The sequence below is a fragment of the Sceloporus occidentalis genome, unplaced genomic scaffold (genome assembly GCF_023333645.1).
Source record: "Sceloporus occidentalis isolate IW3139 unplaced genomic scaffold, rSceOcc1.0.p SCAF_1, whole genome shotgun sequence".
Classification (NCBI taxonomy): domain Eukaryota; kingdom Metazoa; phylum Chordata; class Lepidosauria; order Squamata; family Phrynosomatidae; genus Sceloporus; species Sceloporus occidentalis.
The window spans coordinates 316,323,721-316,348,550 of NW_028316981.1; the positions used below are offsets into that span (position 1 = coordinate 316,323,721).

Sequence of the window (24,830 nt, forward strand, 5' to 3'; positions counted from 1 at the left end):
GGGTTCTTTTTACTCCGCAGGGAAACCGCTCGATTTGGCGGCTGCAGTTTCCCTGCGGAGGGAAAACAGGCACCGGCAGGCCTCCTTTTTGGGGTGGTATGTACCGCGCCATAGTCATGATTTTACTCAATCTGCTACCAGTTTGGAAGAGGCTGAAAGCAGAAAACATCAGAGCTTATCCTTTCCAAGAGGAGAACCTCCCTTCTTTCTGGACAGAAGACTCTTGTTGCTCACCTTCCACATCAGTAAACAGAGAAAGCAACTTCTAACGACACCCAAACTCCAAGATTCCAGTTTCTTCATCCCCCTCATGAATCCCCAAGCATGCAAAGGAAACCCTTTCTTCAGAGAAAAATTCCAGCAAAAGAAACCCTTTCCTACAATGAAATCTCTGCTTTCAATGACAAGAATATTTGAGTTTCTCTGAAACTCTGGCAAAATTTCAGGAATAAACCCTTCTAGAACATGACCACATAGCCCTAAAAACCCACAAAAACTTACATTTGAGTTTCTTCCTTCCCCCAGACTCTTTTCTGCAAACAGTCAAGATTCAAGTTTCTTCCTCCTCTCACACTCCCCCTTTTAAGCAGGCAAAGGAAACCCCAGCCTTCCAGCAAAACAAAAACTGCAGTTACTTTCTTGCCAAAATGGGTGAACCATCTCCATCTCTCTCTCTCTCTCTCGAAACATGGTATAACTGAAATGTCATAAATTGGAGCAAAGCAAACTGAGACTTATTTGCTAAAGAGGTTTCACAAAACATGCATCTCATAGTAGTTGCTGGGTTTCTTTAATTCTAAGAACATCAGAAGAGCCAAGATTGACTCCAGGTCTAAAATCTAAGCTGTTGTTCTCTTCACCAGGGCTGCATCTGCACTGGGGAAATAATCCAGTCTGACACCACTTTAACTGCCATGGCTCAGTGCTATGGAATTCTGGGAGCCTCTGACAGAGAAGGCTAAATGTCTCACAAAACCACAATTCCCAGAATTCCATACAATTGAGCCATGACAGTTAAAGTGGTGTGAAACTGGATTATTTCTGCAGTGCGGATGCAGCCATCATAGCCAATATCACTCACAGTCAGAACATAAAGACATTAGCCCCCTCGTGAGCATGTTCCTTTTTCAGAGGTATTCTGCTCCTGATCAGCCATGGAATTGGATGGTCATCCCATCACCTTGTGGCAGTGAGTTCCACAGTTTATGCAATGTACTAAGAAGCCCTTCATTTTATCTGCCTTGAATCTTTCAACGTTCAGATTCACTGGATGACCCAGGTTCTAGGAAAGAAGGAGCAAAACCTCTCCTTAGCCATTCTTTCCATCTCATGTATAATTTTATGCAGCTGTATCATGTCCTTCCTTTACTCACAGTCTTTGTTTCCTAAGCTAAATAATTCATCCCTCCTTTTTCACCCAAAGAGGTACCAGCCATTTTGGCTGCAGGCCCTTGGTTTTAAATTAGTGTTTTTAACAAGAATGCTTATCAGTTTATGTTTTTTGAGAAATGTATGTGTTACATATGGTTCAAGGTGTATTTTGTTTTAATCTATGATGGAAGAGGTTTTCCCATATTGGGACACATAAAATAAATAAAATAAATACTTTTTGTTGGGGGGACGGGGATTGTCCCTAATCCCGGTTGGTCCTGTGTGTTGCATGCAGATCAAATCAGCCTACCCCTCCGTCCTACTTTGCCTCCCATTGTCTCTCTCAATCTGCTGTCTAATCTATCTTGCAAAAAAGGTTATAAGACCCTCCTTGGGCTATTTTTATTCTTATTTTTTATCTGATGGGCTGCTCTTCTGTTTCATTTGGAACATTGTGCGGAGTGTTCCAGCAACTACCCCCCTAAACTGATAAAAGATACAGAAATCAAAAGGGACAAAAGGGATGGAGACTGAATTATTGTGGTCTGACCTTTCCAAGGTAAGAAGGAGAAGAGACACTTTCATAAAACTGTCTAAGCAAGGCCACTAGTAACTGCATCAGATTTTAGCATAATTACTACAGTAAATCCCATCTAACCTTAGAAGCTAAGCAAAGTCAGCCCTGATTAGTCCTTGGATGGGAGACTACAAATGAATACCAGGTGCTATAGGCTAGATTTCAGAGGAAGGTACTGGCCAAACCACCCCTGAGGATTCCTTGCCTAAGAAAAACCTACGAGAAATTCACCATAAAGTCAACAAGCAACTTGAAGTTGCTTATACATATGTCGCATGTACACATGAAAGGACAAAGGGTGTAACTGTGGAGAGGAGCAAAATAAGGATAATACACCCCAAAATAAAAATTCTTCCTCCCAAATGAAATTTCTCTTCAGTTCCCCAATTTCTATTATTGCAGAGAGTGAGACATTGGAAGCCTTTCACACCTCCAATTAGCTATTTCTTTATTTTAAGTTCTCCTGTACCAGAGGGCCAGAATAAGCATTGGACTACAATTCTGGAGACCAGGGTTCAAATCCCAGCTCAGCCATGAAACCCAATGGGTGACCTTCGCAGGTCACACTCTCTTAGCTTCTGGGGAAGGCAATGGCAAACCTCCTCTGAACAAATCTAGCCAAGAAAACCACATGATAGAGTTGCTATAGTTAGGAATTCTTTGAAGGCACACAACAACAACCAACGTCTATATCATCTCCCAGCCCGCAAGGGCTCCCAGGGAAATGAACAAATAAAAACCAATTAAAACAATACAGAGATAAAAACATTTTAGAAACACATTACATTACTCTTTAAAGACTCCTAGAAGTCTAAAAATAATCCTAGAATCCAATTTTGAAACAGTTAAAACAGCAATTGCAAACACTGGAAGCCATGCAGAATAGCACTGTTCTGGCTTCCCGCTGGAAGCTTAAAAGAGATGGGGCCAACCTAAGTTCCTTGGGCAGAGAGTTCCCAAGTGACTTGGGGCCAAGCTCTCTGAAAGTCTGCCTGCTCTCATATGAGCCTGCCAGAAATGTGAGTTCTTCAAAGGAGGCCTTGTTGCATGCCACAATATCTCATGATGTTTGGTTGGTGGATACACGTAAGAGGACTTCTACAGAGGCGCTGCTACCGAGAAAGCCCTTTTACGTATAGCCACCAACCAAACATCATGAGATGATGGGACATGCAATAGGACCTCCTTTGAAGGGCTCAAATTTTTGGTAGGCTCATATGACAGGAGGCAGACTTTCAGATATCTTGGCCCCAAGTCAGGGTTTCCCAAAACTCAAGAAACACCAATGTTAAGTTGAAGGCTTTCATGGCCAACATTCATAGTTTTTTGTGGGTTTTTTGGGCTATTAGGCCATGTTCTAGAAGAATTTATTCCTGACCTTTCGCCAGCAGCTGTGACTGTCATCTTCAGAGAATTCTAGCATGGAAGAGAGTAGAGTATAAGTAAATGGACACCCTGTAGGCCTTGCCATTTAACAACAGAACAATACATAGATTAACTTGCAAATCACCTTCTCTCAACCAAGTCTTCTGCCAGCATTCTCTGAAGATGCCAGCCAGAGCTACTGGCTAAACATCAGGAATAAACGCTTCTATAACATGGCCTCAGAGCCCGAAAACCCCACAAAAAATCAAGAAATACTCTTCTTGGGTGTAATTTCTGCCACATTGCAGAAATCACACAGTTCTTTAACTTTCATGGATCAACACTATGGAATATTTTTGAAAAGAGAGGAAGACCGGTGAATGCCCCTTTCCTTGCTGCCATCCCAAAGGGATATCGCTTTTCACAAATGGCACTAGCCAGACAGTTCACAGACCTTTGCAATTGCTCTCTGGATGCCATAACACATACACTTCTGGGTGCTACGACGGCTGTTCTGTCTCTTGTCTGCTGCCTCTGCATATCTGAAACCAAGTTTAAAAATAAGGGCGGATAGCATTCCACTCTCCGGGTCCAGAAGGCCTCTCATTTTTCTGGCAGCTGCCAAGTCAGTCATGTTGTAACTGCTATGGTCTGGCAGGATCCCAAGCGTGGCTGCCGTAGATAAACTTCAGTCAATTGCCTGGTGTCTTGAAACAACAACATCCAGCTGGATTTGAGAGGATGTCAGAGGCTTTTCTTGGACACATTTGTTGTTTTTGGTGCTGGGTGTCCTTGGATCCTGTAAATTTAACTTTTTATATTTCCTAAAAGTAACCTTTCCAAGCTCTGGGTATTCTCTACAAAGGAAATGAAGGCAGGTGCATGAACCTTTATACATGTGGCGAGGTCTGATTTCAACTGGACTTTTACAAGATTTGAATTTTGCAAACATCTGAAATGTTTTTGGTAAAAACTGGAGAGTCAAAGATGGAGCCTATAGCATCGTTCAACATCACTTTAACTTTCATGGCTCAACATTATGGAATTCTGGGATCTGTCATTTGGTGGGAAACTAGAACTCTCTGACAGGGAAAGCTCAATGTTTCATAAAACTATTAAATCTCAGAATGCCATAGCATTGAGTGATAGCAGTTAAAGTGGTATCAAACTGCTTTATTTTTGCAGTGTGGATACACCCTATATCTTCTAATATGAGCCTGCCCGAGTTTTAAGATCCTCAGGGGAGGACTTTCCCTCAGCCCCATAACCATCACAAGTATGGCTGGTGGAATCAAGGTTTGCAAGCCACGGATGGCTGAATCCACGGATAAATAATCTGTGGATACAGAGGACCAATTGTATTTGGTTTTCAGGGAATTTTTTGCAAAAAGCACACCAATTTTTTTAAGTGGAGGGGGGCTTAGGTCTGGGTCCACATGCAGCCCACACTTTCCCCATACCTCGCTTAGGCTGCAGGAATAATCCAGTCTGACACCACTTTAACTGCCATGGTTCAGTGCTATGGAATTCTGGGAAATGCAGTTTGTTGTGGCACTAGAGCTCTCTGACAGAGAAGGTAAATCTCGCACAAAACTACATATCCCAGAATTGAGACCTGGATCAGTCACTACCTGTTTGCCCAGTCAACCTCACAGGGCCGTTGTGCAGATAAAAAGTGGCCTTGAACATGTCTCCTTCCTTGGAGGTCTTTACGCAGGGGCTGGATGGCCATGTTTCAATGGGGATGCTTTGATTGAGAGTTCCTGCATGGCAGAAGGGGGTTGGACTGGATGGCCCTTGTGGTCTCTTCCAACTCTATGATTCTAAGGCCCTGAGCTCCTTAGAGGATGTAATTTAATGCAATTTAATTTATGTAATGTAATTTAATAAAAACAAGAGGCCAGTGTTTTGTTTGTGCAATACACAGAGTTCTGTGAAAATACACCTGGTGTGTGCACCTGAGGCTTCTTTTACTGTCACTGAGAAAAGCACGGCAGGTGTTTTGCTCTTTGCCGACAAACCTCACCGTGTCATAAAGCTCTTGGCTTGGTGCCTCAGCAGTAAAATACTTGTACTGTATAACCTTGGGCCAAATTACAAGTTCTGTTAAACATGAACTCAAAAGCATGTAGGTGTTTAAAACTAAGTCTTTTCGCCAAAGGAGCTGTAGGGGCCCTGGCAAATTTTGGCACTATGGCACAGGAAAAAGGGGTTCTTTTAAAGCTGGAGAGAGCGTATTGGCAGCCATAACTGGTCTCTCTTGCAGCCCAGATTAGGTCTCTAGACGGCAGACCTAATTTTTCACAGTTTTAAATCTTTTTTCTTTGGGCCATTTTCCTAGTGAAAATACCTCCTCTACAGCTGCTGGAGGTGAGGAGGAGAAAAATTTTCTTCCAGCAAGTTGTATTTGCTCACTTTTCTTCTACATTTCTCTATTATCTCCCCTACTTGCATCCCAGTTTTGGGGAAAGTGTGGTATAAATAAAGTGAATGACAAGTGTGTGATGCGACTGCTAAAAAAGCCAATGCAATTCTAGGCTGCATCAATAGGAATGTAATGTCTGCTTTGGTCAGGCCTCACCTGGAATAATCTTGTGTCCAGCTCTGGGCACCACAATTCAAAAAGGAAGTTGAGAAGCTGGAGTGTTTTCAGAGGAGGGCCACCAAAATGGTGAAGGGTCTGGAAACCATAAAGCCCTCTGAGGATTGGCTTAGGGAACTGAGTATGTTGAGCCTGGAGAAAAGAAGGTTAAGAGGTGATATGATCGTCCTGTTTAAATATTTGAAAGGATGTCATATTGAAGATGGAGCAAGCTTGTTTTCTGCTGCTCCAGAGAACAGGACCCGGAGCAATGGATTCAAACTCTAGGAAAAGAAGCACCACCTAAACATTAGGAAGACCTTCCTGATCTGTTGGACAGTGTTTTGGAGTCTCCTTCTTTGGAGGTTTTTAAACAGAGGCTGGATGGCCATTGTCAGGGGTGCATTGATGGTGTGTTCCTGCATGGCAGGGTTTGGATTGGGAGTTTCTTCCAACTCTATGGAGATGATCATACGGGGGTTATCCCATCCTTGTCCCATTCCTGTCCCAACTTTCGAGCGTGATTGCGGGAAGGACTTTCAGATGATGTCAAGCAGATCCCGTCATTAACCCATCCGAAAAGCGCAATTGACAGAGATTGTGGAAAAGACTTACAGATGACGTTGCACAGATCCCGTCATTAACCCGCCATTTAACCTGTTATTAAAATGACATTAGCCACCAATTTCCAATTACAGAAGTTCATGTTACTGCAATGCCACTTTAATGATGGGATTGGCACTACGATTTGAAAGCCTTTCGCGCTATCGCAGTCACAGACAGGTTAATGACGCGATAAGGACAGGGGAGCGATCCCATCCCTATCCCGTCTGTGTGTGATAATCTCCTATGATTCTAAGTAGCAGTGAACGGCAACAACAACTTTAGACATAACTGGTTTCCCATTTTGTTTGTCTTCCTAATCCATTCACTTATTTATTATTGTTATAGCCTTCCTTTCATTCAGGGAGCAGCAATTTGAAGCCTTCAATTTCTGTTGACTTAGAAATGTACACTGGAACATCACTAACCCCCCCCCCCTTCCCACAGAAATTAACTTCCCAATGAAAACAGGAAGCTTGTTATTAAAACCGTATGAGTCCCGCAAAACTTCAACCATCTATTCCTATGGATGGAACAGATGGAACAGATCAGTGGATGTAGTTATGTTTTATTGCAAATAAATAATCATTATAAATCAGGCCGGGGGGCTGGGGAGGACCCATAAAGATATCACAGAAAACAATGGACTAAAAAGATTTGTTGGTGATGCCTGCATTAAGCAGCAGGCAAATAAAATATTGCAATGGCAAAGAAATTGGCTAGCTCAGCAATATCCTTCCAGAGCGTGTATCTCTCTCACATATGGGAAATGTCTTCAGTGGTCAGGAAAGCCTTTGAGATTACCTCTCTCCTAATTTTGTAAAGCTAGAACAGCACAGCATAGGTGTACCACCATACTACGCAAACTTGTTTGATTTCAGAAGCTAAGCAGGGTTGGGCCTGGTTGGGCCTTGAATAGGAGACGACCATTAGAAACCACCTCCTAGGAATGCTTTGGCTGTGGATTCCTGCACTGGCAGAGGATGGACTTTGCGATCCCTTCCATTTATACGATTGTGTGATTTTTATGAATACTGGGGATCTGCAAGGAGGACAGGAAAAGGGAGATGTAAACTGTCCCTGTTATCTGTGCTTATTAATTCATTCTGTGCAAATCTGCAAGGCAACTGGAAACTGATGCCACTTGCAACTCAGTGAACCAAATCCAACCAGCTGTTTATTGGGCCAACCAGGTACATGGCCATTTCTCCAAGGTTGCAATCTGGAGCAAGCAAGCAAGAATGGAAAGCATGCCAAAACCCTCATGGGCCACACCACGTAGCAAATTGCAGCTGTGGAGATATATAGCCAAAACAGTAAAAATCTGGGGAGGGGTTTTTATACAGCTTATATACGCCTTGCCTTCAGTGATGCCCAAACCCAAACAAAATTACAGAAAGAAAGAAAGGAAGGAAGGAAGATAGATACAGTAGATATCTACACACACACACACACACACACACACACACACACACACACACTAGCCCCTCCATATTCATGGGGGAATCTATTCCAAATCCCCCGCCCCTGGCAAAAACGGCAAAACATCATTGGCTTAAATGGCAGCGCGTGCCCCATTTTGTCCCCTTTTGCCGCCTGCAAATGAGTGAGGGACACAAATTCAAAGTCTGTGAAAACAGAGGTGCAACTGTGTGTGTGTGTGTGTGTGTATATGGGAGTTGGGCGGCTTGTAACCTGCATTCCACAACACTATCTCTTTCTCCACAACTGCAACATCTTAATTCTACTGAAGGGATGGAAAAGCAGGAGAGATTTGTGGGTCTCTTAGTTAGGGAACACTATCTAAGCCATTATGGATGTGGAATCCCTATACACCAACATCCCACACAGGGATGGACTACGAGCTGATAGGAACATCTTTCCAGATGGGACTACAGCAGACCTAGCCACGGAGGTCTGTCATTTTGTTCTTACCCACAACTATTTCACTTTAGATAATAACATATACCTTCAGGCTGATGGAACTGCCATGGGTGGTATGTTTTTGCGACAGTGCGCATGCATAGTGGGGAGGCGACAAAAAAAAGATTATCAAAGTGGCGTGGCTTGACACCGCACTGTGCGTTTGCACCATTCACATTCAGCCTGCCTTGGGAGTGGGCTGTGCGGGCAGCTGGGTTTCGATGAGCTTTGAGAAAAAGCAAGATCAAGCTGCTTTTTCCTGCCCATCTGCTCTGGCCCATAGTCTATGAAAGCTCAGGCTACAACATTTTTCTCTCAGTTAATCTCAAAGGTGCTACAAGATCCCTTTGCATCTTGATCCAGACTAACACAATGTCTTTGAATTCTATTAAGGAACAGCATTTTTCTTAAAGTAAAAATCCAAGGGGTGGCTTGAGACATAATTGGAGTTCTCAGGGTCTCATACAGCTCCACAAAACTTTTGCAACCATGACATTTCCATTTGCAGATGTGAGCCTTGAACCTGGATTTCCCTGATCAGCGTTTAAGTTTCAATCACCATTGGCTTTCTTTGGAACAGGGCACTGCTGAAGCCAGGATGGCAGCCCAAAATCTCTCACCCATCCGCAGCCTAGGAAGGTGCGGCACAGCCAAATCTGCCTCCTCCTCTCATTGGGACCAAATAGAGTAATTGCAGCCCTCTCTATAAACCTTCACTGCAGCTTTGAACAATTACAGTCCTACAAGGGAAGTAGCAGATTAGAGGGTTTCTCCACAACCCATCCCACCTATTAAGAACATTATAGTCATTTCACACTCTGGAGGCCTAATTAGAATGAGACAGGAGTCTGGGGAGAAGCGCTGATCCTCAGATCTTGCACAAAATGAACATATATGACCCAACACATGGTCCTGCTTCTGGACAAGTGTCATTCAACTGAGGGAGACCTATGGAGGAGTTGTTCCCCCATGAACCTGCCTGGCAGACATCAAGAAACTGTTATCTCTTAATAGCACTTAAGTGAGAGTCTGCAAAATTAAGCTAATGGCACAAAATTTGGCAAGGTTAGTCAGTGGTGTAGGGATTTGGGTGTTGGAGACCAGGGTTCGAATCCCTGCTTGGCCATGAATGCCTACTGAGTGCAGGGTGTCATAACCACAAAAGAGGGCAAGGCACCTCAAAACATAGGACTTCCAAGAAAAATGCAAGCCATTACAAAATGAAAGCTAAAACACTCATATAAATTCTTAGCCATGCTCAAAACAGTGGACATTTTGGCATTCCTCCTGGGCAAAAGGCTGGAATGTAGGGCAGGTCCATCTGTCACACTCTCTCAGCCTCAGAGGAAGGCAACAGCAACTCTGCTCTAAAAAATCCTTGCCAAGAAAACTCCGTAACAGGTTCGCCTTAGAGGGTCCCCGTAAGTTGAAAATGACTTGAAGGCACAAAACAACAACAAAAGTCCTACTAACTTCCCATAAGACTACTCATAGATAAGCAAGCATAATGCAGCAAGGTACAATCCTCTGTAACTATGTGCACAGAAGTGGTTCATGCAACAATTCACAGATTGGGCTCTGTGTGAAAAGAAACCTCTGGTTGACTGTAGCAGCTGGAAGGTCTGACAGCTGTCACTGGCACTTGCCATCCCTTCCAACCCTATACAGCTTGGGTCCAGGTTATTTGAAGGCCCATATCCAGCCCACTAGAGCACTGAGATTGTCCAGAGAGGCCCCACTCTCTGTCCCAGCACCCTCTCAGGCTCCTTTGGTGGGGACAAGAGAAGCAACGGGGTCTTCTTGGTGGCTGACCTTAGACTTCGGGACTCCCTCCCTAGAGAGGCCAGCAGAGCCCCATCCCTGCTCTCCTTTTGAGAGAGCAGCAGATGAAAACATTCTTGTGCTGTCAGGCTTTTTCAAACTAATAAGGACTGTGTAAGGCTTGTGTAGAGTTTTACAGAATCTCTCTTAACCTTTAATGTGTGATGCAGGGGTTTTTTAAACTTTGTGTTTTTAGCGCTTTGTAATGTTTCTAACTTCTAACTTGTACTGTTTTTAAATTTTGTTAGCTGCCTTCCTTGAGTCCCTATACCAGGAGAAAGGCGGGCTATAAAGAAATAAATAACCCCTCTTCCATTGGCACCATCACTCCCCCAGCCACTCAAAGAAGCCAGCAGCGCCTGGCATCTATTTATGGCAAAAGCAAGCAAGGGAAGGGTGGCAAACTTCCACGTTTCTTTTTCCAGCAGAAGCAGATGGATGCTACGGATGAAGTGACTGATGTGCTTGAAGTGTGAGCTGATACAGCCAACCTCACTTTCTCACTCAATGATTGCTCTGTGAACTTGGACAAAAACTTAGGGTATCCTTCAACAGCTCTATAAAGTTACTTTGGGGGACTATAACTCCCAGAACCCCCCAGCCAGCATAGGGCCCTGTGTGAGCCAAACCACAAAATGTGGGAGGCTGTTTTGCCATTTTGAGAGCATGGGAAAGTTAATTTTTTTTGGGGGGGAGGGGGGACTACAACTCTCAGAATCCCTCCAGTCCTGCATCCCCATCAGCATAGCTACTTGGGGGGGGGGATTATTGGTGTTATGTGTCCAAAAACACACTGCAGAAATAATCCAGTTTGAGACCACTTTAATTGCTCTGGCTCAATGCTAGGAAACCCTGGGAACTGTAGATATTTTGTGAGATTTTTATGACAACACCTTATTTTTTAGCAATTAAGTTTTCCGTCTTTTGTAGTTGTTGTTTTTGCCTTTGCTTTGTTTTAATCACCCTATTAATATGCATGTCCATTTCTGTCCATTTCTGCTTCCTTTTCCTCCTTTCTCCCAGCAATGCTGGGCCTGAAAGCTGGCAAAGCAGCTGTGAGTGAAAAATAAAGCTGAAAGACCAGCTCAGCTTCATTGTAGAAATGACAGACATGCATTCCTCAAAACTGAACACCTGTCTCTGTGTCACTCTTGCCAAATGCCCTTTTTATTTTAAAAATCACACCACATGAATATTCATATCTTGGGCTGTTCTCTTGCTATTTTCATCTGTGCTCTTACAAGAAAAAAAATTGACTTAAAAATTAGAAAGAGCTTTTTTTTTACCTTACAGGTTGAGACATGCTTATCTGGAATCCAGAATCCCCTAATACTGTATTCCAAAATCCAAGATTGTCCACATGGATGGCTGAGAGAGTGACACTTTTGCTTTCCAATGGTTCACTGTACACAAACTTTGTTTAATGTACAAAAGTATTAGAAAACACTGTGTTGTTGTTGTTTACCTTCAAATCGTTTCCAACTTCCTGCTTCCAAAGTGTGTGACAGCCACCATCCCTCCCCTGTGGCCCCTAATGCCAAATCCAGCAATGAAGCACTGCCTGCCATCTTTTGGGAGTACTTAGTGGGGCTGGACTACTTACCCCTTTTGGTCCCTTCTGACTGTGATTTTAAGAACTAGAGAAGGGAAGCATCCTTTTCTTCTTGCCCAAGGAAAAGAGATGATGCCAGCCCATTCTGTCTGCAAGACTGATAGTATGGAGGGGGAAACCTGTCAGATTGCTGCTTTGGGTGGAGGGATGAAGATAAACCCTGCAAGATTATTTTCTTTTGCTTCCACTAATCCGACAGTGAGACAGACATTCTCAAGATAAGGTGCTCTTTCCATTCCTAAACAGCTCTTCCAAATCTGTGAGCCAGTGTGGTTTGAGTGCTGGACTACAAACTCTGGAGACCAGGGTTCAATTCTCAGCTCAGCCATGAAAACCATTGGGTGACCTTAGGCAAGTCCCGGAGCAATGGATGCAAGCTGCAGGAAAAGAGATTCCATCTCAACATTAGGAGGAACTTCCTGACAGTAAGGGCTGTTCGACAGTGGAACACACTTCCTCAGACTGTAGTGGAGTCTCCTTCCTTAGAGGTCTTCAAACAGAGGCTGGATGGCCATCTGTTGGGGATGCTTTGATTGTGATTTCCTGCATGGCAGGGGGTTGGACAGGATGGCCCTTGTGGTCTCTTCCAACTCTACGATTCTATGATTCTAAGTCACACTATCTCAGCCTCGGGAGAAGGCCATGGCAAACCTCCTCTGAGCAAATCTTGCCAAGAAATCCCCATGATAGGGTCACTGAAGTCAAAAAACAACTTGGAAGGCACACAACAATAACCAAATCTGCTTTCGGTCATCTTCAAATTCTGAAAAGTCATCCATGTCTGTCTGAACTCTCCCCCTTGTTCCCATCTTTAAAGTAGGAAGGCTGGAGCAGGTCATAGAATCATAGAGCTTGAAGGGACCATAAGGGTCATCTAATCCTACTCTGTGGCATGGAGAAATACAGCTTACCTGAAAGATGACCATCCATCCTGTTTAAAGGCCTCTAAAGAAGGAGAATCCAACACTCTCTGAGGCTGTCTAATCCACTGTCAAACAGTTCTTACAGTCAAAAGGTTCTTCCTACTTTTGAGAAAAGAAGATCTCATTTTGCCATTTCAATCCATCGGCACATGTTCCAGTCTCTGAAGCAGCAGAAAAAAAGCTCACTCCATCTTCTACATGGCATCCCTCTAGCAGAAAGTCAGCATGGTGAAGTGATTTGAGCACTGGACTACAACTCTCGCGATCAGGGTTTGAACGCCCACCTGACCATGGAAACACCCTGCATGATCTTGGGCAAGTCACACTCCCTCAGCCTCAGAGGAAAGCAATACAAACCCCCTCTGAACAAATCTTGCCAAGAAAACCCCATGATAGGTTCACCTTGGGGCTGCCATAAACTGGAAATGAAAGCACACAATTGCAACAAAGGTGCTACAAGAGCCCTTCACATACTGAAATTTTCTGAATGCAAACAATAACAAAGGCACACAACAACAACAGCATTATATCACCTCTCAGATGTCTCTTCTCCAATACAGTCAGCCCTCCCTATCCACAGATTTTTTTAATCCACAGACTCAAGCATCCACCGCATGAAAAATATTTTTAAAAATATGAATCCCAAAAAGCAAACTGTGATTTTGCCATTTTATATAAGGGACACCCCCCCCCCCATTTTTGATGCCATTGTATATAATGGGACTTCAGCATCCACAGATTTAGGTATCCGAAGGGGTCCTGGAACCAAAACCCAGCAGATACTAAAGGGCCACTGTACTCAACTCTTTAGCTGTTCCTCATAGGGCTTGGTTTCCAAACCTTTGACCATCTTGGTTGGACACAGTATTTCGGGTAAGGTATGACCAAAACAGAATACAGTGGCACTACTATTTCTCCTGATCAGGACACTATACTCTGGCTGATGAAACCCAGCTGCCACATCATACTGCTGGCTAATACTTAACTTGTAATCTACTAGGACCCTTAGATCCTTTTCACATGTCTTGCTTTCAAGCCAGCTATCAGCCATCCTATATTTGTGCATTGCATTTTACCTGCCTAAATGTCATACCTTACATTTCTCCCTGCTGAAATTCATTTTGTTACTTCTGGCCCAGCTTTCCCATCTGTCAAGGTCCTTTGGAATCCTGATCCTGTCCATTTGATTATTAGCTATCGCTCCTAATCAGGTGTCATCTACTAATTTGATAAGCATGCCAAATTTGGTAAGTCATCCTATTCAGTCAAGGCCAGAACACAGATTCTATTGATTAAGTCTGTATTTCTCATTCCTTTCCTGCAATGAGTTCAAGGTGGTTTATGTGTCTTTCCAGTTCTCCTCCCATATTACACAACCTTGAAAGGTAGACTAGGCTGAGAAAGAATCACAAAATCATAGAATCCTAGACTTGGAAGAGACCCTCAAGGGCCATCCAGTCCAACCCCATTCTGCCATGCAGGAACTCACAATCAAAGCATCCCTGACAGATGGCCATCCAGCCTCTGCTTAAAGACCTCCAAAGAAAGAGACCCCACCACCCTCCGAGGGAGTGTGTCCCACAGTTGAACAGCTCTTACTGTCAGGAAGCTCCTCCTAATTTTGAGGTGGATTCTCTTTTATTCCTGACATTTCACAATACTTCTAATCCATCCATTTCCAACAGAATCGTATCCCCCCTCCCCATTTGTGCTTATTTGTTGTTACTGTCATATTAACAGCTAGAATCTAATATTCCTCCAACTCTGGAATCGCGTTCAAGTATTTAAACAGGGCTATCATATCACCTTTTAACCTTCTCTTCTCCAGGCTAAACATACCCAGCTCCCTAAGTCTCTCCTCATAGGGCTTCATGGTTTCCAGACCTTTCACCATTTTAGTCGCTGTCTCTGGACAAACTCCAGCTTCTCAAAATCCTAAGAGGGCCAAGGTTATCCCAATAAATTTTATGGCACAATGTGAATGCCAATCTTGACCTCCCAAGACCCAATCCAACATCCTAACCACTGCTTTACATTATCTCTCGTGCAATGTGTGCTGTTCGCCAATGGTCCTGGGTTCAATTTCTGACAATTTCAGGCAAAGTGAATTTGGGGAACCGAGGCTCTTTCCAGAGGAACTATGGGATGGGTTTTGCAGGACATCCCTGCTTCATGGCTCTCCAGACAGCCCAGGGAGCAATCTTCCCCAAAGATTCTCTCCCCAATAAAGCCCTCTGCCTTCTCCTCCTTGATCTGATTTGGCGAAAACACAGGCACACACACTATATAGATAGATAGATAGATAGATAGGTGTGTGTGTGTGTGTGTGTGTGTTTATTTATACACACACATGTTTATATATGAATGCTCTCACACACATGCATATATATATATTATGGGAATTATGGGAACTGTTGTGTTTGTGAGACATTTATCCTCCTCTGCCAGAGAGTGCTGGTGCCATAATAAACTACCATTCCCAGGATTCCCTAGCACTGAGTTATGGCAGTTAATATGGGGAGACACAGAAGAGGACAAATAAGCGCCTCCTCATTGGCTCTTTAAAAAAACCCGCGAAATTTATAACCAATTAAAAACGGCCAGGTAGTGGGGATGCAGGTACAGGCTACATCGGTGTATGTTACTCCGAATTAATGTGATGTCATGATGATGTCGCTTTGATTGACAGCAGAAACAAGTGAATGTGAACGAAAAAGTAACAAAACCGGTTTAAATATACACCGATTCATCCTTGAATGGGAACGAAGCAGGGTCAATTACAGTGAATTAAAATAAAATGTTACATAAATGGGAACTATACAAATAAAGCGATTTGAAAAGCAGGATAACACTCGCTTTATTTTGAATCGCTTTAAAACGAACCGCTGTATTTAAATTCGTTTTAAATCGCAAGTGGGAACGCCCCCTTTCTCCCTCAACAACAGAAAAACAATATCATTTTAAAACAAGATTAAAGTACCACATTAAGACGGCAACCAAGCCATGTCAAACCGTTTAAAAACTTTTAAGTGCAAAATACAAAATTACACCCAAAGTATACGCAAGCGAACGCCCCAGTAAGAAGCCACTCTTGGTGCAATTACGAATTAAAAACCTGCTTGAAAAGAAAAGTTTTTGCTTGCAAAAGGAGAGTAGGGAGGCAGCCAGCCTTGGCTCCTGTGGCAGGGAGCTCCAGAGGTTGGGAGCAACCACCGAGAAGGAGCTCTCTCTTGTGTCTGGGATGGTGGTGGGACTGAGAGAAAGCCTTTCCCTGAAGATACGTATTAGGGGTCTGGCAGGTTTGTATGGGGATATACAGTCTTTCATATACAGCTGCTATCACACTGCAGAAATATTCCACTTTGATACCACTTTAACTGCCATGGCTCTATCCTATGGAATCCTAGGATTCATAGTTTGTTGTGGCACCAGCGCTGCCTGACAGAGAAGGCTAAATAACTCATAAAGCTTTCTGAGATCCTAGAATTCCAGAGCACTGAACCATGGCAGTTAAAGCAGCGTCAAACTGGATTATTTCTGCAGTGTGAATACCCAGCCACAGTCTGGACCTAAGCAGTATTAGGCTTTGTAGGTCTTAATGAACTCTATAGGGCTTTATACTGCTTTATACTGCAAGAGATCTAGGCTGCCTTGGCTCAATGCCATGGAATTCTGAGGACTGTAGTTTTGTGAGACACTGAGCCTTCTCTATCAGAGAGCGCTGGGGTCACAATGAACTACATTTCCCAGAATTCCCTAGCATTGAGCCATGGCAGTTAAAGTGGTGTCAAACTGGATTATTTCTACAGTGCGGAGGCAGCCTTACACAGCTATTTATTTGAGAACTAATCCATTTGGAAGTCTCACAATCCACACTCTCCAACAAGTGAATCCAGATTCTCCCTGGACACAGCAAATGGTTTGGAGACATGAACCCAAACTCTTCCTGAGTCCAGAGGGGAAGAATCTTGAATACAGACCACACCTGAATCCTGATCCTGTTCAGAGGCATTAATCCAGAGCGAAAGCAGAGCCAGCTTCTAAGGGGGATGATGCTCTGGCCCAAGATCCCATTTGCACACTGAGTTTGCAGAGCCACAACACGCCCAGTTTAATGCCACCGGAGGAGTTTCCAAACAGTGTGGCATGAAGCTGCATCAGGCAAAGTTACTTTCCATCCATGGCAGGAAACTCAATGTTGACTAGACTCTCTGCATGCCATGTTCTTTTTATTTTCATGCTTGTTTGCATTAATTGCATTATCTATTAACCAGAGAGTCAACAGCGGCCACACAAACAAACATAATATGCAAAGGGATCTTGTACGGGGTGAAACAGATGTCTGCCTAACCACAAAAGAGGACAAGGGGCTGCAAAATGTAGGACATTCATGAAAGAAAGTAGGCTGTTGCAAAATAAAGGCTAAAATATATTCATAGAAATGTAAATTCATGCTCTTTCGTCTTGCTGAAAATGGATGGCATTTTGGAATTCCTCTTGGAGAGAAGGTGGAAATGGAGGACATGTCCTGGAAAAGGAGGGTGTCCGGTCACCCTGATCTTGCAACACCTTTGAAACTAACTGGGCTGCGACTCTGGAGACTTGGGTTCAGTTCCCAGCTCGGCCATGACAACCCACAATGTGACCCTGGGAAAGTCACACTGTCTCAGCCTCAGAGGATGGCCATGGCAGAGCTCCTCTGAAGGAACTTGCCAAGAACACCCCATGATAGGGTCACTTTAGGGTTGCTGTAAGTCAGAAATAACTTGAACGCACACAACAACAGCAACAACAATTCCAGATCCAACAGTCTCTCAATTCCACAAGCAAACACATATCCAGCTGCCAATATCTGGATGCAGACCAAGAAGCTCAGCCAAAAGTTTGAACATTTGGGGGAAATATTAAAAAATAAAGAGGAAGAGGAGGTCAGGCCATGGAAGTTTCAAGGCAATCCCTCCTTTGTCCCAAGTTGCAAGCAGCCATGGGAATAATAATAATAATAATAATAATAAATATTAAATATTAAATAAGTAAGAGGCAGTGGTCAGGCTGCACAAGTTTTGTCCCAGATTGCAAGCAGCCATGGAAATAACAACAACAACAACAAAGCAACAACAGATTGCAAACAGGTATGGCAATAATAATAATAATAGATTACAAACAGGCATGGCAATAATAATAATAATAATAATAGATTGCAAGCAGACATGGCAATAATAATAATGACGGTGGTTAGGCCATGCAAGTTTTTCAAACAGGCATGGAGGTAATAACAATAACAACAACAACAGATTGTAAATAGGCATGGGAATAATAATATAATAAAGTATAAACAAATAAGAGGAGGTGGTCAGGCCATGCAGATTTCAAGGTAACCCTTTTGCCCCAGATTGCAAGCAGGCATGGAAATAATAATAATAATAATAGTAGTAGTAGTAGTAGTAGAAGTAATAGAATTCAAAGATATAGCCAGCTCATACTGCCAACTTCTTTCTTTCAGTTAGCCTCAAAGGTGCAATAAGATCTCTATACAGAAGAAGGGGAAGAAAAGAAGGAGAAGAAGATAAGAAGCGGTGGTCAGGCCATGCTCCCCAGACTGCAAACAGGCATAGAAATAACAATAGAAAACCTAATAATAAATAAAGAAGAGGAGGCGAGACGGTCAGGCCATGCAAGTTTCAAGGCTTTTTGCCTCTGATTGCAAGCAGGCATGGAAATACCGTAATAATCAATATTAAACAAATAAGAGGCAGTGGTCAGGGCATGCAAGTTTCTCATCAGATTGCAAACAGGCATGGAAATAGCAACAATCAACTAATAAATAAATAAATAAATAAATAAATAAATAAGAGGAGGTAGTAGCCAGTGCAAATTTCTCCCCAGATTGCAAAGAGGCATGGAAATAACAATGATCAAATAATAAAATAAATAAACAAATAAGAGGAGGCAATCAGGTAAGTGTCAAGGCAGCCCTTGTAGCTCAGACTGCAAAGAGGCATGGCAACAACCACAACAGCAACAACCACAAGGAACCAATAAAAAAGAGGCAGAGTGGTGTGTGCGCATGCGCCTATATATAATTTCAATGCCTCTTTGCAATCTGGGGTGAAAGTTGCCCAGCTTGACCGCCGCCTCTTATTTATTGGTCACTTGTGGTTGTTGTGGTTGTTATTTCCATGCTGTCTCTTTGCCATATGAAGGGCAAAGGTTGCCTTGAAACTTGCCTATACAGCCACACAGACATATTAAAGCCATTAATACTTCATGGAGTTTATCACACTGGGGCTGATTTTGACATTAAAGAGAGAGTAAAGCGCATTTAAAGCATCTCACAAATGAAGTGGAAATTGTGAGTAATTGTGCAAATGATTATAACACGCAATTGCGCAAATAAAGTGATATCGGAAATGCATTGTCACTGAAATCCCCAAAGTAAAAAGATGCACATTAATGCTTCTTTGTGACCACTTTAATGGTGGCTTTTGTGTGATGTTGTGTGAAATCTTTATGCGTAATTACACAATGTTCCCAGGATATTCACGATCTCCTTCGTGTGATAAACTCCCATGAGCAGCTCATGCTTCCATGCCATTTTAATGGTCACTTTCCTGAGTTTTTTAACAGCGCTGTGTCTTTAGTCTGCAAACCACTTTGGGTCCCAGTTTTTGGAGGAAAGCAGGATACAAACTATTATTGTTCTTGTTATGGTTGTTGTTGTTGTTGTTGCCATGCGAGTCTCCCCTCCCTCTTCCAAGCCCCTTCCCCACCTTTTTCCTGTTTCCTTTTTTAAATATTTAATTAAAATTACACACCAACAAAGAAAACACATATTCTATGTTTCTATTCTATGATTCTAGGATCATACACATCATCCATACATTTAGATCTACCTTCTATAACGTCTCCTTCGATATTATATATATATATATATATATATATATACTTTGATATATATAATATATAATTGATATGTAATCTCCTTCTATCCTGATGTACAGGATTTTATATGGGTTTTATATGGGATGGGGGTATTGTGGTTTTTTAGTGTGGTTTTAGTATCTGTAATTTTATATTGTTTTTAGCTGATGTTTTAATTTTATATTATTATTATTGCAGTATGTTTTTAAAATTGTTATTGTGAGCTGCCTTGGTTCCCTTTGGAGAGAAAGGCGGGATAGAAATTAATTAATTAATTGAATGATTAATAAAAATACAGCTTCTTATCTCTAACTGCCATTGCTAGAAGAGCTCCATGTTAAAACTATTTTTTCTTTTTTTACAACCAAACTCTTCCTATCTTATCCTACAGAAAATTTAGTCTAATTCAATCTAATAGAAAGGATCGACATTTAACAACTCATTACACACACACACATACACACAGTGTTAATGGATGCTTATGAACTGTAGGTACATATATATATATATATTGAAACTAATTCAATCTAATAGAAAGTCACAACACTTAACAACTCAAATATGTGTGTGTGTGTAGTGTTAATGGATGTTTATGATCTGTAGGTCTGTAGGTCTTATATATATATAAGCAGATATATAATGAGTTGTTAAGTGTTGTTCCTTTACATTAGACTGAATTAGTTTCTCTCTCTCTCTGTACCTACACATCATAAACATTCATTAACACTACATATATATATATATATATATATATAATGAGTTGTTAAGTGTTGATCCTTTCTATTAGATTGAATTAGCATCTATCTATCATCTATCTATCTATCTATCTATCTATATCTATCTATCTGTACCTTCAGATCATAAACATCTATTAACACTACAAATATTTTATATAGATAGATACATACATAGGCAGACAGATAGAAGCTAATTCAATCTAATAGTCAGGATCAACACAACAACTCTCTCTCTCTCTCTCTCTCTCTCTCTCTCTCTCTCCATATATATATATATATATATATATATATAGAGAGAGAGAGAGAGAGAGAGAGAGAGTTAAGTGTTGATCCTGACTATTAGATTGAATTAGTTTATATATATAGATAGATAGATAGATAGATAGATAGATAGATATAGATAGCTACAGATCATATACACCCATTAACACTACAAATGCCACTTTCCTCCCTCTGCCCACTGATCCCTGACCCTTTCTCCCTCTGTTTCTGACTCTTCTTCTCTCAATCGAAGAAGAAGCCTGCTGCTGCTGCTGCTGCTGCTGCTGCTGCTGCTGCTGCTGGGTTTGAGTGCGGACGCTGCCTGCGGGGCAGATGCGCCTCCATCCCAGCAGCGGTGCCAGCCCTGCCAGCCAGTCCTCCTGCCCTCTCACCTCCTGCTCCTGCTCCCTTCTCCTCTTCTGCCTGGGCTCCTCCAGCTGCTGCCTCTTGCTCTGTTCATAGCTGGGCATCCAGCAGCAAGGGCAAGGCAAGGCAAGGCAAGGAGCAGCCTGGCTCTTCAGGTGGGAGGCTCCAGGAGGAGGCAGGGCTGGGAAAAGGACTCTGGGAGATGTAGTCCTTGGAGAGGGATTTTGGAGGACTTGCAAAAACCACACACGACTGCCCCAGAGGGAACCCTCGCCTTGGGGAAGGATTGCCCAGAAGGAAAGCACACTGACCCAGACAGGATCACTGGGCTAGACACTGTATACACTGGGGAATCACTGGGTAAGGTTGCCCCAAGGATTCCCTATGGGCAAGCATTTTCCTAGGATTCCCTATGGGCCAGTATATGGTTTCCCTATGGGCAAATGTTCCCCAATGAGTCCCTATGAGCCAGTATGGTTTCTCTATGGGCAAGTATTCTCCCAGGATTCCCTATGGGCCAGTATATGGTTTCCCTATGGGCAAATGTTCCCCAATGAGTCCCTATGAGCCAGTATGGTTTCTCTATGGGCAAGTATTCTCCCAGGATTCCCTATGGGCCAGTATATGGTTTCCCTATGGGCAAATGTTCCCCAATGAGTCCCTATGAGCCAGTATGGTTTCTCTATGGGCAAGTATTCTCCCAGGATTCCCTATGGGCCAGTATATGGTTTCCCTATGGGCAAATGTTCCCCAATGAGTCCCTATGAGCCAGTATGGTTTCTCTATGGGCAAGTATTCTCCCAGGATTCCCTATGGGCCAGTATATGGTTTCCCTATGGGCAAATGTTCCCCAATGAGTCCCTATGAGCCAGTATGGTTTCTCTATGGGCAAGTATTCTCCCAGGATTCCCTATGGGCCAGTATATGGTTTCCCTATGGGCCAGTACTGTCATTTGTTTTATTACATCCCAAGGCTAACTGAAAGAAATTGGCAGCATGAGCTTTCATAGAATGAAGTCTACTTCCTCAGATGCATTTAGAGATGTAGTTTCCAAAGGGGAGGCCTAGCTCTCCTCCTCCACCCAGAGGCTTGGCATCCAAGGAGGGAGAGGAGGTCTCAAACCAGGTTATTTCTGCAGTGCAGACACAGCCTCCTCTTGCAACAAACCAGTCTCTGGTTGGCTTTTTGCAGGAGGAGGCTCATCTGCACTACAGAAATAACCCAGTTTGAGACTGCTTTAACAGCCATGAAGCCATGCCAGGGAATGCTGGGGTTGGTGGTTTGTTGTGGCACCAGAGCTCTCCTGACAGAGAAGGCTAGGGCTACATCCACACTGCAGAAATAATCCAGTTTGACACTGCTTTGACTGCCACAGTGTAGTGCTGTGGGAGTCTGGGAGCTGTAGTTTGTTGTGGCTGCAGAACTCTCTGACAGAGGAGGCTAAAGTGTCTCGCAAAACTACAAATCCCAGAATTCCATAGCCTCGAGTGTGGTTTTCTGAGTGTGGTTTTGGAACTGATGAGAAGGCTAAAATACCAAACCACGGTAGTTAAAGCGGGGCCAAACTGGATTGTTCCTGCAGTGTGGATGCAGCCCAGGAGATTCCAGAGCTTTGCTCTTGGTGCTACAATAGATGCCATGGCATTGTGCCATGGCAGTTAAAGTGGTGTCGAACCAGGTTGTTTCTGCAGTGCGGATGCAGCCCTAGCCTTCCCGGTCAGAGAACTCAGGGGCCACAACAGACCACAAATCCTAGGATTTCCTAGCATGCAACCATGGCACTTAAGGGCTCTTTCCCACTGCAGTTTAAAGCAAATATGGTCAGCCTACTTGTATGATGTGCGGAGAATACACTGCTTTCCCCCTACGCCTTCATTTTTTTTCCTTTTTGATGGTTTCTATTTTCAACTGGTTTTAATTTTTTTAATCATTTTTTTATTATTATTTTTAATTTTTGCATGCTGCAACTGTTTAAACTGTTTAAACCAGCTCCATCAGGCCTGGCCTAAAGTAACTTACTCCCCTTCCCCACTGCCATTCCCTTCTCCTTTTGTGTCATGTCTTTCCAGATTGCGAGCCTGATAGACTCATGTATAAGTCTAGAAATTTAGGTCCAAAAACTGACCCAAAAAACCTGAGTCGCCTTATCCACAGGTCAATGTTAAATACTGTGGCTTAACTCCTATTTTAAAGAAGGAGCCATCTCCTGGTGAAAAGCAAGAGTATAATATGGGAAGCACCAGCCCCCTCTGCTCTCTCGTCCATCCAGTCTTAAGAGTAAGCACAAAGAATTATGTTTGCTGGAATTTTGTAAGTTCTTTGACATTGTTTTGCTTTGCTTCATCCTTTAGATCCTTTGCCATACGCCCTTAAATTTTACCCTCAACATATGCATGCATGGGTCATAGCAAGATCCATAATTTTGGCCCCAAAACTTGCCCTCGACTTACACACAAGGTCGACTTATAATCGAGTATATATATCTGTAACCGGCTCTGAGAGCCTTTCTGGCTGAAGAGCAGGGTATAAATACAGTAAATAAATAAATAAACAAACTATGGCTAAGATCCTCCACCGAATCTGTAAGCATTGACATCGTTTGAACTGTCATGGCTCAGTGCTATAGAATCCCGGAATTTGCTGTTTTGTGAGACATTTAGCCTTCGCTGTCAGAGTGCTCTGGTGCCAAAACAAACTACAAACCCCAGGATTTCATAGTGCTGAGCCATGGCAGTTAAAACAGTCTCAAACTGCAATGTTTCTGCAGTGCAGAGGCACCTACATCATAGAATCATAGACTTGCAAGACACAACAAGAGCCATCCAGTCCACCCCTTGCCATGCAAGATTTCAGTACAATGTATTGATACATAAATAGTACCCTAGGTGAACACAATTACAGATCCATAACTGCAGTTCAGGATGCCAGCTGACATTTACTTTCACTGCCGGAAGCCACCTTGAATCCCAAACTTGGCAAAACATGGGGTATAATACTAAAGTAATATTAATACCCATGGAATTCCCTTATCACCATGGGGTAGTGGTTTGAGGGCTGGACTACAACTTCGGAGACCGCATTTGACTCCCGACTTGCCCATTAAACCCACTGGGTGACGTTGGGCAAGTCACACACTCTCAGCCTCAGGGGAAGGCAATAGCAAACCTCCTCTGAACAAATTTTGCCAAGAAAACCCCACAATAGGTCTGCCTTAGGGTGACCATAAGTCAGAAAGGACTTAAAGGCACACACGACAACACCACCCATAATTTAAAGATGAGAATCACGTGGGCTTTCAGCAGGTAGTGGACTCCAACTCCCAACAATCCTTACCTTTTGTTCTGCTGGCCAGATGTTGATGGGAGCTGGAGTCCAGCAACATCTAAAGAATCACACAATGCATGTTTACAGATAGACATACCCTCCAACAGTCCTGATTTTGCAGGGACAGCCCTGATTATCCTTTTGTCAGCTGCTTTCAAAATGTTCCAGTTTCTCTTTTCTGCAGATATTCAGTTGGGGGAATATCTTGTTGAATATCAATGTAGGCATTCAAGAAAAGGATGGTGTAATGCAACCACCACTTAACCACTGGAACGTGGTCCAAAATTCACCCCAAGAAGACAAGTCTGAAATAAACTGGACTCTGACCGCTGGCCCACTGCAAGGTTTTTCAAACCTTTGCTCTAGATTTCTTCTCTTAGCACACAGAGCAAGGTCCGTTTTACCAGACATTAAACATTGACTCAATTGAAGGGGCAATTTGTA

At 43.0% G+C, this 24,830-nt stretch overlaps 1 protein-coding gene across 4 annotated transcripts in view; it reads right to left on the reverse strand.

Moving 5' to 3' along the window:
- The window catches only part of LOC149324257 (alpha-galactosidase MYORG-like), a 42,375-nt gene extending 17,823 nt beyond the window's left edge, over window positions 1–24,552 (reverse strand). The window contains exons 1-2 of one of the 4 annotated variants that reach the window (XM_089498017.1): window positions 21,088–21,111; window positions 502–607 (exon numbers count right to left, since the gene is read on the reverse strand). The gene's annotated coding sequence lies outside the window, so the exon portion shown is untranslated. Of the gene's footprint in view, window positions 1–501; window positions 608–3,767; window positions 3,888–21,087; window positions 21,162–24,483 lie in introns of those variants that run through there. The other 3 variants (XM_089498018.1, XM_089498015.1, XM_089498016.1) reach the window with 3 other exon arrangements.
- Between the last annotated feature and the right edge of the window lie 278 nt (window positions 24,553–24,830).